Genomic DNA, 15439 nt, shown 5'->3' on the forward strand with positions numbered 1-15439 from the left:
TAGAAATAGGGAAGAGGGAGCCCCCCACTGTGGGAGAAGGTTCTCTGGATGCAGAAGAGTGACAACAGTTACGTATGGTCATCAGTCACACACAAGGGTGAGGGGTTTGCCACCTGAAAGGAGAATGCCACTACCTTGAGAGAGAGGTAATTTCAAAATATCTGACAACCAATATGTCATGAACCTGACCAATTTGGACAGTGATACCAGTTGAAGATCAGTATAGCTTTTGAGGTTGCTATTACATTTAGGGGGAGACCTGAACACAAACTTTTCTCACCTAACCCTCCAGCTCACAGCTGTTCTTGTCCATGAAGAAGCCAGTAGAAGCTGTTTAACTTGGCTAATGGAGGCAAAAATCCTAATTTATCCAGTTAAAAGCAAAGAGCGTTACTCCACATTCAAGGCCATGTGTCTTCAGTAGGGTTCCCTTAATCATAAATCCCCTAGAAGTTCATTTTTATTACAAATTCCTGGAATAAAGGACAGACCATTGCTAAGAGACACAGACAAACAGGCAGAGAGAGAGAGAGAGAGAGAGAGAGAGAGATGATCCAATATCATTCCCAATTTCTTTCTCTTTTAAAATGATAAGTCCTGAACACTCTGTGCTAAAACATACCAACCTGTGAGAGCCAGCTATATCTTAGAAAAAGCTGGGAAATGTGATCTCATGACCAGTCCTAACCCTGTGGTGACGACTGACTTCCTGGTTTCCTCTGACTCTATTTTCCTGTCTGTGAAGTTAGAGGAGAGGGAGGGGCAAGTTTAGCTGCCTGACATCATTTGCCAAGAATAGGCTGTCAGGATTCTCAGAAGTACAGCATTTGGAGGATGAGGGAGGTCTAGGTTCCTTGAAACAGTGTATGATGACATTCTCCTACAGAGTGGTCATGTGTCAGGAGCATTATTGTGAAAAAGACCTGAAACACATCAGGAAACTGTTCTCCCCAGTCTTAGAAATAAGCAGGGCTTAAGATCAGCTCCTCTTTCAGAAATACTTCATCAACCTTGACCTACCCAGGCTTGCAGTAGGCAAGAGAATAAATGAGCTTGTGTATACCTTGCAAGTTCAAAGCATGTTCATCAAATGACTACATCTGTGAGGTCATCATCAAATTGGGATTCCAAGCTCTTTTGAAATAGGGCACTAGTAGGATTGTTTCTGGAAATAATTTATTTCCTAAACTATACACAGCTCTGCCTTCCTGTGCTCTCTTGGAATCCTTGGCCCCTCTCCCCTGGGGAGCCCAGCCTGATACTCTCCTTGGCTCCTCTTGGGGACTAGGAAAGTGAGAGGTGAAAGTGAGCCCGCATTTGATCAGCCTCTGGCCAGGTGTCTTCTCCTTCCTTCAGCCTGGGGCTCTGCTCCTGGCTCTAGCCTAGCACACGGCCCCTGCCAGCATTGCCAGGGACTGCCACCTAAGGCAGTTTCATGGAGCATTTGTGTAACATCTGTTTCAGTGTTTTTTATCCCTGGCTGTGCCTCAGAACCATCACCCGGGGAGTTTCTTTTGTTTGTTTATTGTTGCAATATCACCCTAGAGCAATTAAGTCCGAATTTCTAGGGGATAGGAGCTGAGAATCTATATCCACCCCAGCTGCTTCTGACACACAGCAGGGTTGAGGTCTCTAGACCCACATCTTTAGCATTCCATTGCACTTTTTGTGTTGCTCTGCATACACCCAGTCCTTCCCATCACCAGCCTATAGCTCCCCTTCTACTAAATAAACTATATAAAACTAGTCTTCGAGGGGATGCATTTAGGAGGCAATCAATCAATGGTGGATGAATGAATGGGAGTATAGACTCGGAGGTGATCAATTCAATGGTTTTGATGCAATTCAATAGCCAACATGAGATATACAACAGAAGCCACAAGTGGCTCATGAAACTGCGAAACATCACCCTTTGGGCTGCTTTTTGCCCTTTGAAACAGAGGCAGCTGCCTCTGCATATGCTGCTCTCCTTTGCCTGAAATTCTCTTTTGTGAGATTGTGTGATATATTACCTCAGATAGTATCAAATGTGCACTTACAGGCCAACAAATATAGGCTACTTTTTACTGGCCCAAAATTGTGCTATGCATTCACAAATTGAAATGAGTCACGGCCCTTGTGCCTAAGAAGCTCTCAATCTTGTTGGGAAGGCATGAAACATACATTTAGGAAGTATAGACTACAAGGAGAATGTAAGCAACACTAAATGCCTGGTATGTGCCAGACACAGTGCTAAGTACAATAAATGTTAATTCACTTATTTACCTCTCAAAGTAACTCTGTGAGGTAGGTATTTTAATCCTAATTCATAGATGAGAAAATAAAGTCCCATAGAGGTTACAGAACTTACTCAGGCCACCCAGCTAGTAGGTAGCCAGGTCGGATCTGCCTCCAAGTTGCCCTGTGGCCAAAGTGACTTGGAGTGTACAAGCGATAAGCATGAAGAGTTGAGAAGAGGGAGAATTTGGGTGAGCTTTGGAGTAACGGGGGTCACTGTCCAGGCCCTGAAGGATGATGGGCAATGTTTTGATGTCTAATGGAGAAAGAAAAGAGAGTTTTGGAAAAAGGAGGCAGCGTAAGCAGAGGAAGCTATCTCTGTTTCAAAGAGAGTAAAGACCTCCACAGCGTGCTTTGTGGAAGCAGTCCTGTGAGCCACCTGTGAAAGGTCCCTTCAGGAACTTGTCCAGCCACTGTGATACCGGCTCAGCCATGGTGCTTGGGAGGGCATTGTTCCCCTGAACAATCACTGTCACCAAAAAAGACAGAGCTATTTTAACTCTAATTTGGAAAGAAAATGAATGTGATGGCCTTAGGCTCAGGTGATTCCCTCCTTCCTGTAGAAAAAAGAACAGCAACTTTGAAGCAAAACAGGCTTGTGTTCTGATTCCAACTCTACCACTAATAACAATGAACAAGACATTTAACACTGCTGAGCCTCAGTTTCCTGCCATGAATAACGAGGGTCGCAGTGCCCATCTTGCAGCATTGTCATAAAGATTAGAGGTCATGCCCAGGAAGCACAGCTTGGTCACAGCTGGAATTTGTTATGGGCTGAGTGTGTCTGCCCAAAGTTGATATGTTGAAATCCTAACCCCCGATACCTCAGAATGTGACCTTATTTAGTAACAAGATATTTAAAGAGGTAATTAAGTTATAATTAGGTCATTAAGATAGACCCTAATCCAATATGACCAGTGACCTTTTAAGACGAGGAGATTAAGACACAGACACGCACAGAGGGAGGACCGTGTGAAGACACCAGAGGAAGGTGACCATCTACAGGCCAAAGACAGGCCTCTGGAGAAGCCAACCCTGCCAACACCTTGATTTTAGAATTCTAACCTCCAGGATGGTGTGAAAATTAATTTCTGCTGTCTAAGCCACCCAACCTATGAGACTTTGTTATGGCAGTCTAGCAAACTCATATAGAATTTTTAAAAATATTACCTACTTTAACTTTTTATCATTTATAAGGGCTAAATGGGGCCTTCTGGTCAGCTGCTCAATATTTGTTATTTATTCTGGGTATGTTTTATGAAAATTGAAAAATGGATTTTTGTTACATCTGGATAGAGCATAAAAACATACAGTCTGAGTTGGAAGACAAGTTGGAATTCATCTCTAGTTCAAGCTCCCCAACCCCCTGACTCACATGCACACTTTAGCTTTTCAGATGAGAAAACTAAGGCCTAGCAAGGGTTTTGCCTCTCAAACACAGCTGGGGATTGAGTTAGTCAGGACTCAAGAGATCAACCAAGGATTCTTAAAATTCTAGACAATAATATTACCCTACAGTCAGGCAAGCCATTTATGATAGGCTTGTGCATAGTAATTGTCGATGATGATGATGATAATGATAATGACGATGACGATGATGAGAATGATAATGATGATGGATGATAATGATGATGATGATGGTCCCTGTCATTTACTGGGTGCTCACTGTACTTCATGATGCTAAGCTCTCTCCAAGGTTTATGTCATTTAATCCTCTCAATGACCATATGTTACTGCTAAATTATCACTGCTTTTCAGATATGAAAATAAAAGGTTAGAAGAAAGAATAAGTCTTCAAGGCCACACAGCTGATACCTGGTAGTGGCAAAATTCTAAAGCAAGCAGTCTATTTTACTGTGGTTAATGTACCATTTGGGCTATGAGATCTTCTTGGAGGGAAGATCTCTTTATTCTTATTTATTAATAAGAATAAAGGAAAACTATCTCTGAGTAGACACTAGACCAGGCAACTGGAAATATGATTTCTTGCCACTAATTAGCTGTGTGACTTAGGGCAAATGACTTTACCTCTCTGAGTCTGTTTTCTCATGTGCAGAGCCAGACTGTACTCAGTGATTTCAAAATTAGGGTGTAGCAGTTGGCCTCTGAAGTCCCCATTACTGTTGGAAGAGTCTAAAATCCCTCACAATTTTTCAAATCCAGTGTAACTTCACTTAGGTTTCTGAGTCTAATTATAACTATCGATTGCATTTATCCAACCCACCTGTGACAGCCTACCTATCACTTACTACACAGTTCAGGCCTTCACTGCCTGTCATGTGCACCATTGCATTGGCTTCCATTCTTTTCCTCTCTGCCCCATCGTCTACATGCACGCAAGGCTGATCTTCCAGGAACACTCTTCTCACGTGTTTATCTTCTGCTTTCAGAATAAAGGCAGTCACTGATACTCAAGGCCCTGAATGACCTGAATTTTATTTTTCAGAGCTGGGATATTTAATAAGCATCTATAATATTTTCATTACTGAAGCTGCTTGCTTTTTCATAATTTAAAATAGGGCAAGAAAAAGAAGAAAATTCACCCTTTGCAATAGCTTGGATGGACCTGGAGAACATTATGCTGAGTGAAATAAGTCAGTCAGAGAAAGACAAATACCATATGTGGAATCTAATGAAAAAACTCATATGTGGAATCTAATGAACAAAAACAATAAACTAACAAGAAAAATAGAGACAGACTCATAGATAGAGAGCAGGCTGACAGCTCTGGGGATGGGGGCTGCAGGCAGAAGGATTGAGCCAAAAATAAAACAGACTCATGGACATAGACAACAGTGTGGTGATTATGGGGGAGAGGAGGTGGGTGGAGGTGGAAGAGGGTATAATGGAGATGAATGGTAATGGAAAAAAATACAATAATAAAATAAAATAAAATAAAATAAAATAGTGCAAGAGATTTTCCAGTGTTCATGTAAAACTAAAAATATAAAAGATAATACTTAAGAATTATTTTGGTTAGGGTGGACAGGGAGTAATTATTATTGCTAAACTATTTTTCAGTGTGGCAAAACCAAAACAATTCTGCCATTTACATGATTTGTTAGTCTCCACCTTTTCCTGCCCCTAGCCCCAGGATAACTACTGCATATTCAAATTCTATCCACCCTTCAATGCCCAGGCTAAAGGTTCTCTGATCTACTCAGCCATAAATAGTACCCACTTCCTTTAAGCACCCACACTTAATCTAGGCTCTTAGCCTTCTTCCTTATATTTATTGTTGCAAGTATTATATGAAGCAAATCTATTTGTCCCCTCACCCAAGTTTTCATTTGTGTACTCCTTCACTGCATAAACATTTATCAAGACCTGCTGAGTGCCAATGTACCCTGCTAAGTGCATGGGAAATAGCAGAAAACAAGAGAATGGTCCCTGTCCCCATGGAGCTTAGAGTCTAATGGAGTAGACAAGATGATTGTTCAGTGTCACAGTGGCTTTATTAGAGACCAGAGAGCCACACGATCCATGACTCAATTTACTGTTTAACTATGATTGTGAAAGTGCTACCAAGGAGAAAAATCATAATACTAATTATTTGTTTCACATTTACTATGTGCCAGGCACCCATCTAAGCACTGACTGTATTAAAAGTTTTAATCCTCAGAATTCCAAGGAAGTGGTTCTAGGATGATACCTAACTAATAGCATAATGCCAAGTTAACTGAGCTACAGAGTGGTTGAATAACTGGCCCCAAATATCACAGCTGGTAAGTGGCAAAGCCAGAATTTGAAACTTGGAAATGTAACTCAAGAAGCCATCATTTTACCCACTGTGCTGACCTGCCTAATAATGCCTAGTAAGAGAAAAATATGAGATAGTCTAGGGAATTTGTGGAAGAAGTCCTAAAGGAAGTATTAATATTTCATTGAGCTGGAATCTGAAGCAAGAGTTGGAATTAGCTCTTGAAAAACAAAAGAGAAGGTAGGAGGGAAAGGAGGAAGCAGAAAGAAGATCGTGTGCAAAGGCCCTGAGGCGGGAAAACACATGGCTCAATCAAGGAGCTGCAAGCAAGCCAGAGTGTCTGGGACACCTAAAGGAAGCAGGACACAGTAAGAGATGGGGCTGGTGAGGGAAGCAGAAATCAGACAGACAAGTCTTGTAATTGTAATCACAGGAGTGGGTGAGATGGATTAGGAAGACAGCATAAAGAGCAGGGAAGACCAACAACCAAGGCCCAGAGAATTTCAAAAATCAAAGGTCTATTCAAAAAAGACAATAGAGTCCTGAGGGGTGTAGCTCAGTGTGTTGGGCATCATCCCGCAGACCAAAAGATCATCGATTCAATTCCTGATCAGGGCACATGCCTGGGTTGCAGGTCAGACTCCCAGTTCGGGGTGTGGGAGAGGCATCTGATCAGTTTCTCTTACACATTAATGTTTCTCTCCCTTCCTTCCCCTCTCTCTAAAAATAAATAAATAAAATCTTTTTTTTAATGAAAAGACAATTGAGCCAAGATATTTGGGAATGTGACACCAGAGAGGCAGGAGGGAAACAAGGGTAAAAGAGTCTGGGACCAAGGAAGGCCAAGTTTCAAGGAGCAGAGTGTGGTCAACTTTGTCCAAAGTCCTGAGAGGTTCTGCTGAGGGGAGGGTTGAGACTGTGCATCTGAAGATATGATATGTTCTCAGCAAGGGGGACCTCTTTGGGGTGATGGGGAAGGAAATGATACTGGGAAGAGTTGTATAGTATGGGAAGTGGGAATTTAAAGATGGTGAGCACATAAAACTTAAGGAATTTGGTTGCAAGGTGAAAGAGAGAGAGCGAGGATTCATCCTACATGTAAACTGCTTAACTTTGATGTCACACAGTTATATGCATGGCTTTTTAAAAGAAGAACTAACTGCATTGCATGCTAGGACAATATCAAAAGAAGCCATGCATCTTGCTGAACCTTGGCCTGTGGCTGGCTAACTAGACAAGTTATTGGATTCTTTGAAACAGGCTAAGAGCATATTTCCAACTCTCCATGTGCTAGGGTACAGACTATATACTCAAGTGGCTACATTTGAAACATATATGACTGAATCAAAATAGAGATTCGTGGAGAGACTGAAAATAGATATGCACATATACCATTCTATCACTAGAGAGTAATTCAAAGCAGAGATCCTCTTGATGGCAAATGGTGGATATTAACACTGAATTTCAGAGAATTTTCACTACAAATTTTAGTGTGATTTTTACCCTTTGCTCGTCTCCATGAGGCATAGGGTTGCAATAAGGATAGAATGTCATCAGTAGCCCCTCTTCTGAATTGTATATGTGCAGATCAAAAATCCTCAAGTATAACTTTAAGAGCCTGCCTTCAAAGGTCTGTATTTTCAGCTGCAGAGGTGATAAGACTTATCTTTGCTGACCTTATTTAATGAGATGATTCATCCCTCACACATGCAGAATTATAAACTAAATATTTATTTAACACAAACACGAAACACAATACCAATTAAAGCCCTGCCTTGAAAACCTTTTTTCTATTTCATTTTCCTTTGCCTTGAAATAAGGTCCTGCAGCAGCATTGTGTCCTGGCTTCAGTGCTATCAGATCACAGAGGAACATTTGTTTGTACACAATGGGGTCAAGTATTCCAAAACACACTGTACATGTGCGCAGCGTTGATAACCTTTCATCCTACTTTCCTTGTTGTAAATTTCTGGAAGATTTTAACCTTTAAGCAAGAGATTGCCATCTTTATGAAAACATTAAGTTCCTACCTCTGCTCTTATCTCATCTATCTTGGTACTTTCATTTACCACTCGGAGGGGTCTCCCTGAGCCCTGGTGAAACAATGCTGGGGTGCATTCCAACTGCTGTGGAGGGGAGCCCCATGGCTGGCTGCGCTGCTGTAGAGAGCACGGGCTTGGGTGTGAGTCCGAGGCTTACAGTTCCATGCTTTATCCTTTATTAGGTGAGATTCAAAATAGCACCGGAGTATTTTTATAATAATCACAATGGACCAGTCAGAGCCATTGCTGTGCAGGAGCAGGGGCCTGAAGACCCTCATTGTTAGATAGTGGGGAATCAGCGGAAGGGTCTGCAGTGGCTGAAACATGTGTGGAGGGCACTCTGTGCACTCCAGGCGCTCACGACAGCAGTTGCCATGTGGTTGAAAATATTCCAGCATTTTGATAATGAGCAGGGCCTTCTGAGCCCATTGCTTCTCCTTTTCATAGCCCTCACCCCTTTCATCCCCCAGGGACCAGGCATGGGTGTCCTGGCCACTGACCTCACTTCTCTGACATTTTCATTCCCCTCTCTAGGGACGTTGTTTTACTTTGAGAATGATGTGTGTGCAGTACTCAAAATGAAAATTACCACTTCTTCCCTCCCCAAAATACAGTACCCCGAGAAGTCATGGCCATTCCAAGATTTCCTTAATCTGGACAGTCTGACTTTAGTCCTCACCACATTATGGAAAGTATTTTATAAAGACAAACCAAATAAAATTCTTCACCAATCCTCAGCCTCCTGGATTTCCTATTGGTTTCTGACGCCATTTAGCACCTCCTTTGTGTTATCTCGCTTGCCCTTTCCTGGGTCTCTCATTGCTCCACTTTCTGCTCCTTACCCCCTTCCTCCTGTGATTCCATCTTCCTCATTCTACCACGCTTCACTGTGAGCCTGCCAAGACCTGTCCTGGACCCTTGATTTACCTCTCCTGACACCCTTTCTCTCAGAGAGCTTGCCTACTGCTGCCATTTTAATTATCAATTTCTGTGACAATTCCCAAAACTGTATTTCCACCCTGATCTCCTTGCTAAATATTAGGAGCTTCTCTCCAACTGTTCTATTTCCAGCTGGGCCTAAATTCAGCTCATCTAGCACTAAGCATGTCTCATTCTCTTCCACTGTGATCTCCGAACCCAGCTCTTCTTGGATTCACCAACAGCTGGCTTCACTCTCCAGTTTCCTGGCTCACAACCCCACAGGTGTTCTTGTACACAAGAATTGGGGCACAAGTGAGGACAGTCAGTCCCCCAGTCACTAAGCCCTGTTCATGACTCCACTGCTGATGTGTTTTTTTCCTCCGCCACCACATTGGCTTGGACATGATCATCTCACGCCTGGACGATTGCAGTGATCTCCTCAATGGACTCTCTCCTTCCTTTCTTTCCTGCCTGATAACCCAACGTACTACCAGCTGATTAGTTTGTCTAGGCCACTATTTTTCATAGATTGCTACCATACCACATTCAGATACTTTAGCACTTCTCAAATGGCCAGAGAATATTTGGGCTAATTCACCTGGCAAGCATGACCACCACAACCTAATGTACACCCAGGTGTGCCACACGTTTCTTGCATAACGCTGGGATACAAAGCAGTCTCACCTGCTCACAAGTTTACATTGTACCTTCCTTTGCAAAATACATCACAAATTCTAATAATAAATAATGGTGAATAAATTGGTAAATCTCAGCTTCTTCTCATATTCTTCTTGGCAGCTGGAATGCTCTGTTCCTCCTTGTTGAGCCTCACCTGACTTATCATTTCAGGTTCTGCTCACTCGGTAACAACAATTACTATTATTTATCAAGCCCTTGCTGTGTGTAGGGCATTAGGCTCAGCACTTTGCCTGCTGAGCCTAACGGCTCATTTAATCCTTACAATCCTATATTGTTAGAGCTATCATCCCCACTTTACAGAGGAAGAAACTGAAATTTGAGTAAATTAAATAAGATACGCAGGTCACACCGTAAATAGCTGAGTCTGCTGCCAAAGCCTGAACCCTCCACCTTTATAGCATGCTGCCTCTTTTCCTGTCTTCCCCAGGGATACATCTTTCCCCTGCATACACTGCATTTCTCTCCTCAGATGCAGCTCCAGCCCTGCCATGTGGGTCTCTCTGCAGTACTGTTGTGGCTTTTATAACACAGGATGGTAATTAGGTGCATGGACTCAAATCAGACTGTCTGAGCTGGAATCCTGACTCTACTATTTGCCAGCATTGTGTGTCTCAGGCAACTTAAAATAGGGCCCCTGCATCTATAAAATGGGCATTTTAATAGCACCTGAGACATAAGATGACTGGAATAATTAAATGAGTTAACCTTTGTAGAGCACTGAGCACAGAATAAGCACTCAATAATTATTACCTGTTATTAGAATGTTCAATGTCCATGCCTTGCCTCCTGTTAAGAGTATAAGCTAATTAAAGGAAAGGAAAAGGCTTTGCCCTTTTAATTCTACAGCCCCTAGCAAGTCTCTCCAGTGAAGGTACCTCCACTAAGCTGTGATTTTAAAGGTTTCACTGTTGTATTTATCTTTTAGGAAATAGGCAAGATTCTAATTATTTTAACCATTATGGCCAGAGTCATACAATGTGGGCTGAAATGCTGAGCTTGTAAATGACCTGTGAATTCATAAAGTAGCCACAGCAACACAGATATTTAACTCAACAAGCCTTTCTTTTAACACCTATTCTGTGCCAAAACTCATAGGCGCAAAAGGAAACTTGGAGAGGCTGAGAGAGTCCCTCCTGGTGCTTCTAAAGGAGGAAAAATTACACCGATGAACCATACTAACAAACTTTATCAAGAAATGTTGGGGTGGAAAGATTCTAGGGGCACATTTTATGATTAAAAACAGCCCTGATTGATTGCCCATATTTAGATCAATCCAGAAAGTAGCAGATCAGCAAAGCATAATTAGTATTTCTTCTCCCCCTTTTTCTTGGAATTGGGACAAAACATGTTAAAGTGACATTGAATAAAATCTATAACCTCCATAGTCACTTGGCGCTAGAAAAGCGCATCCTGTTTACCTAGAACATTTAATCTGATTTTGTAAAATACGCAAGTAGCAGGAGCCAAAGCATCTGCAGTGGTCAGTGCGATTGTTCCCATTTAAACTCGAAAGGCAGGACCATCCATGATCAGGAGAGCTGGAAAATTCATTGTCACATGCAGTTGTGAGGAGTGTCTGCTCCTTTTATAAACAGCAGCAGCCCGAACCTATTACATGATGCTCACAGCTGCTGGCACTTCTGCCCCTAACTGTAAGCTGCACGAACGGGTACTGTTTCTGCTTCTCAGATGAGCTATTTTATCTGCTGCAGTTAGGACTCAGTGGTTCTCAACCCTAGCTGCATAAAAGAACCTGTTCAGAGATTAAAATGAGTAAGTCCCTTCCCATGCCCCTTCCCCAGATAGTCTGATTCAGTTGCTCCAGGAAAGTGTCTGGGCATTGTTCTTTTGGGGTGTTAGGTTTCTGCAGTGATGCGTGTAGACAGCAGGTGTTAAAATCTGCTACAACATGGACCAGGCAATAGCTTGATCTAGCCACAGTTTCCCAGCAAAACTGGATTCTGTGTTGTCACAAAGCTGCCAGAATCCAGCCAATCATGTTAATTTTCTATTCCACAGGACTTTTATCCTCGTATTGCGGGCCAAGAATGGTGCTGCAAAGTCAGAGATCTGGGTTTCTTCTCATCTCAAGTGCCCCAGAAGGATTCCTTGTATGTTACTGGGCAAATAATCTCTGAATCTCTCATGTTTTTATTGCATAAAACGGGAATAAGATGCCTGCTATACCTGTGACATGGTGAAAGAACAGGAAGTCTCTGTCTGGGGCCAGACCTCTGTAGTAAGGTAAAGTGATGAATCACATTAGCCAGGGACTGGGAGAAGCATTGGGCAGGCAAGTTTAACAGGATGGTTAAGAAATCACCACCAATTGTCCAAAATCAGCAGGGACAGGTGACCCTTGAGTTTGGGGTCCTTGATAAGGACAAGAAAATACCAAATAGCAACTGAAAGTATTTTGTAATTATTCTTGGATTTGGCATTGCTTAGTTGTACTTTCTTTCCATGAGGCATAGCAACTTGTTAATAGCGATTTTTTTATTCACTTGTCTCATAACAATGTATGGGGGAAAAGAGGGATAAAAGGCCACCTTTTTACAGAAGACTAAAAGAGATAAAAATAAACCCATCTGTTAAACACATTTATTATCCATTAAATGAAAAAGGAGTGTCTTCCACCCTCACCTTATCTTCCCTGGGCCAACCATTTAATCTAAGGATCTATGTATCAATCTATCTATCCATTTAATTTTCTTTTCTTCCCCCCACTTAAAAGATCCCAGTTAACACCTGATACTCAATCTCCCTAACCACAGTCTCAGCCTAACCAATGGGCTGCACAATGCTCTTGACCACACATGATTTACACTCCCCCCTTTTCTTTTCTTTTCTTTCAGAACAAGGCTGCCTTTGATAGTCTTCAAGAGAGAAGCCCAAACCTCAAGTTGCCAAATCTAGAGTTTAATCCATGGGAAGTTGTTATAGACATTATTAATTGCCAAAGCCAAATTCAACACAAAATAATAATGGTAAGAATGAATAAAACTCTTTCAGGCTTTTTTTAAGTGTTAAAAGAGTTGTTCATACTCTCCATGTTTCAGTTTATCTTTCCGGTGAAAAGGTGTTGTCACGGATCAATACATAAATTTGACAATGAAAATTCATTGTGCTCCTCTGTGCCCTAGCTTGTCCTAAAAACTGGGAAGAGAGCGAGAAAGCCATTTAACTGGTAAGATACACAGCAAACTATTGATGGACTAGTTCAGGGGCTGGGAAAAAACAATGCAATGGGGCGGGGGTACTTGAAAAACTGTTGGAGATATTCTGTTAGAGCACAGATGCATTCATGTAGTACTACTTGTATAACTCAAAAATGAAAGACCCAAAACATGAGCTGTTTATGAAAAGAAAAACAGCTGCAGTGAAGTGGCATGGCACGGCTTTCTACAATGTATAAGAGAACATGGTTTCAGCAAGCCACACATCAGAAACCTTCTCCTCCCTTCTACAATGCTCAAGTCAGGTCTGCCCAGCTCTTAACCCCCGCACTCCTCCTGACTTTCTTCCCCACGTCCACTGTGAACTCCTGTCCCCTCGGGCAATGGGTGGGAGGCAATTGAAGACATTTTACCTTTCAGAGATCATCCCTTGCCCTGGGATGAGTGGACAGAATACCCCAGCTCTGGCTATAACACCGGTGCTGGCGCCCCCTTCATCAGCACCACTGAAACATGGCCGCCTGGCTATGGAGACTCTCACGGAGTGATTCATGAATGCTCTGGTCTTTATGCTATTTTCTGGCCCAGAGATGGGAAAATTCATTTAAAAAAGGGAGAAGGAGAAAACTCTATTATCTAAAAAGATCCCAGTTAACACCTGATACTCAATCTCCCTAACCACAGTCTCAGCTTAACCAACGGGCTGCACAATGCTCTTGACCACACATGATTTACACTCTCAACATTCATGGCACAGCTGCACATATACTATAAAACAGAAAATCAAAGAGGTAAATGACTTTAGGAAGATGCCTTAAAAAAGAGTGTCAAAGCGACTGAGGTCTTGCTGCCAAAGGAGACTGACCACAGGAGGAGAAATGCCTGTTACCTGTCCAGCACCGAAGTCTCCAGATGGGTTCCTGCTGTCCCCAGACGGGCTTCTGCTGTAACCAGACACCTAAAAGCTTCCAGGTTTCCGTTACGAGGCCATTTGCCCTTCAGTTTCCTCTAAGGCCTCATACCCACTGAAGAAACAGCCGAGCAGGACTCATTGTGAGGCGTGGGCAGCTCCCCTCCAAGCTCAACCTCCCTTCTGACTGGTGCCTCCCTGCCCAGGTCCTCTGAGCTTCACAGAGCCATTCCTGAGGGCCTGCTGCTGTCTGGAAAACAAGAAGTGATTTCCTGGTCTTCTTAGCCGGATGGCGTGTGCGATTTCCCTCACGCCCATGGGAAGTCCTTCAGATCCTTCTTATCTGGAAACCTCTCCACTGAGTGGCCAGACTTGTTTGGCCAATGCCCCTAGTTCTTGCTTTCCTTTCTCCAAAGAAAAACATCAGAAAACTGAAACCAAAGCAACCCCAAATGGGCTAGAGCTAATGATGGATGTAGGATGCTGGGTTGAAACCTTGGAAAGATGTCTCCCTAATTAGACTGATTTCAGAGGGGGAAGAAAATTTAAATTATCAATGAGTTCTTTATCCCTAGAAGTGCCTAAAAGCCAGAAAGTGAAAAACTCCCAAGAATACAGGAAGACCGAAAGAAGTGGTTTACTTTAGGGATGGCTGACCTTCCAATATGCCACTTGAAAGGACACTAGTTTTTCTGGATTTCCAGGGGAGCTCCATGAAAATTTGTGCATCAAATTATAAATTGTATGACACTTAAAATATCATCTTGATAATATTAATATATAAAGATAAGAAGATGGAAAAGAGTCAGTTGGTAGGGTGCAGTCAGGTATTTGGGATTAAGGATGATTTCAAATTGAACTTTTTGAAATGGAAGTCACCTAACCATCCTCATTTTGCAAGTGATGGAACTGAGGCCCAAGGAGAAACAAGGGCTTATCCAAAACAAGAACAAGGATGGGAAGTAATAGATTGTCATCCACTCATTCTTTAACCTTAGTATGAGGAATGCTCTTCACTTGCCTGCCCTTGAGCCTTGTCCACAGAAAGTTCGATGAATGAGGTCTGACCTGGAGCTGGGAATTTTATTGTAAGTAAGTGTTCCAGGTAGGTCTGATGCGGATAGTATTACATTTAGAGAAACCATCATAGTGACAAAGCAAGGACACCAGAATCACACTGTGGGGATTCAAACCGTAGTCACACCAACTTCCCTCACTGAGGCTCAGTTTTACTATGCATGAAAGTGGATAATAATACCGTTGAACTTGTAGGCACCAGTGAGAGCCTGACGCAGAGGAAGAGCAAAAGATCTGTGTGTTCCTGCCTGGGGACCTGGGCTCGGCTCCTCTAAGCTCATGAGTTTTCCCTGTTCCACCTGTCTCCCTCTCTCCCCCGCTGTCTTCCCTTCTGACTAAAGCTATCACCCTTGGACATGTCAGCAACCACCAATAGAACTCAGGCTTGAGACAAAAGTTAAGTATTTTGGTAAAAAGAAGATGAACCTTCTTTTACTTCTTGGTACTGACTATGCCTTTATGAAAGAAAAAACTGAGCTGCAGTGCAGTGGCGTGGCCTACTCCATGCACTTTCTGGGAGGGAGACAATGGTTGTCGTTGACTCTCTCCGCTGTCGGCCCAGGTGTGGCTGGGGAACTCACGTGGAACTAGTCTGTGAGCTGAGGGGATGAATGCAGGTTGGTCTAGAGCATGGTGG

The 15439-nt window shown here is 42.7% G+C and overlaps 1 protein-coding gene across 4 annotated transcripts in view; it reads right to left on the bottom strand.

Annotated features, from left to right (window-relative positions):
• The window catches only part of ADGRF5 (adhesion G protein-coupled receptor F5), a 100277-nt gene that overhangs the window by 58800 nt on the left and 26038 nt on the right, over positions 1-15439 (bottom strand). Inside the window, exon 1 of one of the 4 annotated variants that reach the window (XM_045842782.1) lies at positions 13705-14000. The exons of 1 other annotated variant lie outside the window; for it this stretch is intronic. The gene's annotated coding sequence lies outside the window, so the exon portion shown is untranslated. Of the gene's footprint in view, positions 1-13704; positions 14001-15439 lie in introns of those variants that run through there. 2 more of the 4 variants (XM_045842780.1, XM_045842783.1) reach the window with 2 other exon arrangements.

This window comes from Phyllostomus hastatus, unplaced genomic scaffold (genome assembly GCF_019186645.2).
Source record: "Phyllostomus hastatus isolate PE091 unplaced genomic scaffold, TTU_PhHast_1.1 phas_contig_40, whole genome shotgun sequence".
In the NCBI taxonomy this organism is placed as follows: Eukaryota; Metazoa; Chordata; class Mammalia; order Chiroptera; family Phyllostomidae; genus Phyllostomus; species Phyllostomus hastatus.